The sequence below is a fragment of the Giraffa tippelskirchi genome, chromosome 4 (assembly GCF_054371585.1).
Source record: "Giraffa tippelskirchi isolate mGirTip1 chromosome 4, T2T-mGirTip1v1.2.pri, whole genome shotgun sequence".
NCBI lineage: Eukaryota > Metazoa > Chordata > Mammalia > Artiodactyla > Giraffidae > Giraffa > Giraffa tippelskirchi.
The window spans coordinates 183,834,616-183,839,227 of NC_137278.1; positions in this window are offsets into that span (position 1 = coordinate 183,834,616).

The window sequence follows — 4,612 nt, forward strand, 5'->3', positions numbered from 1 at the left end:
GAGCTACGGGTGCCTGGGAACTCACACTTAATCTCTTCGCACTCTTGAGAAGCCGAGCTACGGGTGCCCGGGGAGCTCACATTTAGTCTCTTCGCGTATCGGCTGTGGTTTCTTGCCCAAGCCAAGAGGCAGCTCATCGATTGCAGGGCTTTGCCTTCCTGTCACCACAGCTGAATGTAGCATTTATGTATAGAGTTGATAAAGATAAACAAAAGCCAAAGTAAAGTAGATGGGTTGCCAAGAGAACCCATCTCTTGACCTATTGTCTATAGACCAGTGTTCTCGCGGGTCAGAGCGTTCTTCGAATAAATGTACTGCTCTGAAGTTCTCACTGTTCCTTCCTGCCAGAACTTAAGTATACCCTCAGTTCTTAAACTCTTCCTGGTAGAAGGAATATCGTGCTTCCCTACCCTTTCCCTAGCAAGCTAAGATTGTGTACTTTGGAATCACATTCTTCGTACACACGTTGATCAAGACAAAAACAACACTACTGACTTGTTCTTTAAGAAGTTGTCATTTCCATTTACAACTTTGACCTCAGAGAAGATTTCCCCTGGTATAGAAAGTTGCTCTGGGCTTCCCAGGTGGCGCTAGTGTTAGAGAATCCACCTGCCAATGCAGGAGACAGAAGAGACTGGGAAGATCCCCCGGAGGACAGGGCAACCCACTCCAGTGTTCTTGCCTGGAGAATCCCATGGAGAGAGAAGACTGGTGGGCTACAGTCCACTGGGTGGCAAACTCAAGCGACTTAGCACGCTCGCACGTAGAGTTGGTCATCATGTTGGCAAAATAACAAGTTTTCAGTAAATAGCAAGTGTAGAGGCTGAATTAAATATTCACAATGTAATTTTTAAAAACTACTTTTACTATATTCACATTATTATAGTATTCACTATTTACATTGCTAGACTATTTACTATTACCTTTGCTGTCTCATATAATACTTCCCTTGGGGGCTGAATTAAATGATAATATTAAGAAGAAACTATTTCTCTAAACAGCTCACTCCAAAAGTGGCAATTATCAATCCTCCTTTAATTCATTAAACTCTGGAAATGAACAACTTATATAAACAGGAAAATCTAATGTGTGTAGTTACAAATATTTACTGGTATCTCTACTAATTATTGTGCTTTGATTTAATCAAATTGTAGGCAGTTCAGTGATTCTAAGTCCTATTACTAGCTTAGACAACCAAACAAAACATTTTTAGAAGGAGGAAATTGTACTTTAAACCCTTATAGATCTAGTCTTGTTTGCTTCTCTTCCTTCTTTATTTTCACATGATCTTACTCATGTCACCATGCTCCACTAGGTTGAACCACATTTGCAGCTTCCAGGGTAGGATATGTTCTTTCCTGAGTATTTTCACATGACTCTTTCTGTAACGCTCTTTCCCAAGTAATTATTTGTAGCTAAATTCTCACTGACCTTTGGTTCAACCAGTGATCATCTCTCCTAAAAAACTTTATCTAATGTCCTGAAGACTGAACAGGGTAACCTCTCTATGTGTTCCAGTAGCACCATGTCATCCCCTGAATGTAGGCTTAAAACAGTTCATTTTGGCTATTACAAATCTGATTTCCCCTCTCCACCCCCTAGTCATGAACTCCTTCATCTCAGGGTTTATTACTTGTCCCTCTTTGTGTCTTCAGTCTTCAGTTACTCATTAGTGTTCATGTAAGTGTGCTAGCAGTGGTAATGATAGTAGTAAATGTGCTGAGTGAGTTAATAAGTGGGTGGGGCGTGAGACTGCCCTAAAGTTCCTAAAAATTTATTAGATCCTCCTGTATATTGTGACAGTGATTTCCTCTTTGTGGAGGGCAAAGAGAAGAACAGACTAGAACTCAAGCTCTCAGAGGAAATGGAAAGAGATGATATGTAGACGGGAGGAAGGTGACCCTGGGAAAATGAGTCTCCTCTCTCAAATGAGAAGGACTGGTGACCCTACATCTCTCCTTTTGAAAGCCAACATGTGTCAGGGAAGGATAGGCATAAGACCTAGCTGCCTCCTTCACTGGCTTGTGCTTTTAACTTTTCGGTAAATATTCCTAATGTTTAAGGAAGAACACTGAGAAAGGGCTAGCAATGCATCCCATCTTATACTGTTGATTGACGTAGGCAAAAATGCTCTCTGTGTGTGGAATGGGTTAAATTTAAGATATAGATAACTTTGGAACATGGATTCCTCAGGGAAGGCAGGAATATGTAGAGGTTGGAGAAGAGGTAACTGCTGAGAAAACTGGTCTAGAAATGAAGGAAGCTTAATGCCATGGGGTAGGAGAGGAGCAGAGAAGACAGACTGTCAGCTCCTTTTTAACTCTCTTTGGGAAGCTTAGGAGTAAATGGCACACCAATTTGGTGGCTGTTTGGAGGAGTGAAAGAGATACCAGTTTGTTGCTAAATACTATGGTGTGTGCTTAAAGGTAGAAAAGAATAGAGGGCTGTGGAGTAGACAAGCACAGCTTCATAGAGCAGGTAGGATTTATACTGAACCCCAAAGAAACCACTAGCATTTGAACAGGTTGAAAGGAATGATCTGGTAACCTAAATGGGAAATATCTCAAGTACAAAAATTTCAGGGCAAAAGTGAGCATGGGAAATGAAAGAGATGATAAAAAAAGGAAAAAAGTAGCTGGGGAGGTCAAGATTCATCTGAAAAACTGAAGGAAATAAAACATTCTTTATCTTACTACTACTTTCTTAAATTTTCATAAAGGTCATTTCTAACTTTTAAAGCATATTAAGTGAAAACATTTATTTTGGGGAGCTCCAAAATCACTGCAGATGGTGGTGACTGCAGCCATGAAATTAAAATACACTTGCTCCCTGGAAGAAAAGTTATGACCAACCTAGACAGCATATTAAAAAGCAGAGACATTACTTTGCCAATGGAGGTCCATCTAGTCAAGGCTATGGTTTTTCCAGTTGTCATGTATGGATGTGAGAGTTGGACTATAAAGAAAGCTGAGTGCCGAAGAATTGATGCTTTTGAATTGTGGTGTTGGAGAAGACTCTTGAGAGTCCCTTGGACTGCAAGGAGATCCAACCAGTCCATCCTAAAGGAAATCAGTCCTGAATATTCATTGAGAGGACTGATGCTGAAGCTGAAACTCCAATACTTTGGCCACCTGATGTGAAGAACTGACTCATTGCAAAAGACCCTGATACTGGGAAAGATTGAAGGCAGGAGGAGAAGGGGATGACAGAGGATGATATGGTTGAATGGCATCACCGACTCTATGGACATGAGTTTGAGTAAATTCTGGGAGTTGTTGATGGACAGGGAGGTCTGGAGTGCTGCAGTCCATGGGGTCGCAAAGAGTTGGACATGACTGAGCAACTGAACTGAATTGAACTTAAGTGAAAACCTAGCTACCCATTCTTCACCACACTGATTAAAAAAAAAAGTCTAAAATAAGAGGATTCCCTGGTGGATCAGAGGGTAAGGAATCTGCCTACAGTGCAGGAGACCTGGGTTCAATCCCTGGGTAGGGAATAGAATACACCCTAGAGAAGGGAATGTTTACCCACTCCAGTATTCTTGCCTGGAGAATTCCATGGGCAGAGGAGCCTGGTGGGCTGCAGTCTATGGGGTCACAAAGAGTCGGATATGACTGAGCTTTAGATTAATTTATTGAGTTGACTGAATGTTGGGAAAGAACAAGGAAATTTCATGCTTTATGTAATGATGAGCAGCTTTTGAATCAGAGGACCTGAGATCAAATATGGATCTAGCATTTCCTTAGCTATGGGATCTTAGGTGAGTTACTTTCGAATCTGAGCCTTAGTTTACTTGTTGGCAAAGTGGGCATAGGATCTACTTTGTAGAGTTGTTTTGAGGTATAGATGAGATAACGTATTAAACTTTCTAGCACTGTAGGTACCACAGTAGGATCACTGGTTACGTTCTCTGCTCTTGAGAGGTTGAACAGTCTATATCTCTGATCAAAAAGTTTTATTGACATTCTTAACTTTACTGAGTTTAAATACTTTTAACTCTCGAATGTCTTTCTATCATATTATTACTCTGAATCGTCAAACCTGAAATCTCTAAAAGCTCCTGGATATCTTCTTGAGGTTCCCCTAGTTGCCTCAAATCCAGGGTGAATCTAAACCAGATTCATCTTTCTTTCAGAATCTCTTCTTTGTTTTTGTTTTATGGAACAAGATGAACTTTCAAGAGAACATGCAAAGGAAAAAGTCTTCCCACCACTTTTCCTGTGAACATATTTTCTCATCCTTCAGATTAAATCCTTGTCTGGCCTCAGAGCCTTTCTGATTATTTTTGAATGTTCAAAAGTCCAGTGTTGCTTATTATCAAAACTCTAGTGCACGTGTGCTCAGTCGTGTCGGACTGTTTGGGACCCTATGGGCTGTAGCTTGCTGGGCTCCTCTGTCCATGGGATTTTCCAGACAAGAATACTGGAGTGAGTTGCCATTTCCTCCTCCAGGGGATCTTCCAAACCCAGGGATGGAACCTGTATCTCCTGTGTCTCCTGCATTGCAGGCGGATTCTTTACTGAGCCTTAGGTGCAGCCTCAATCAAAACTCCAGACTCTCATCCAATTAAAGCTTCACCTAGCTGCAGGCAGTCAAAGTGGGTTTATTT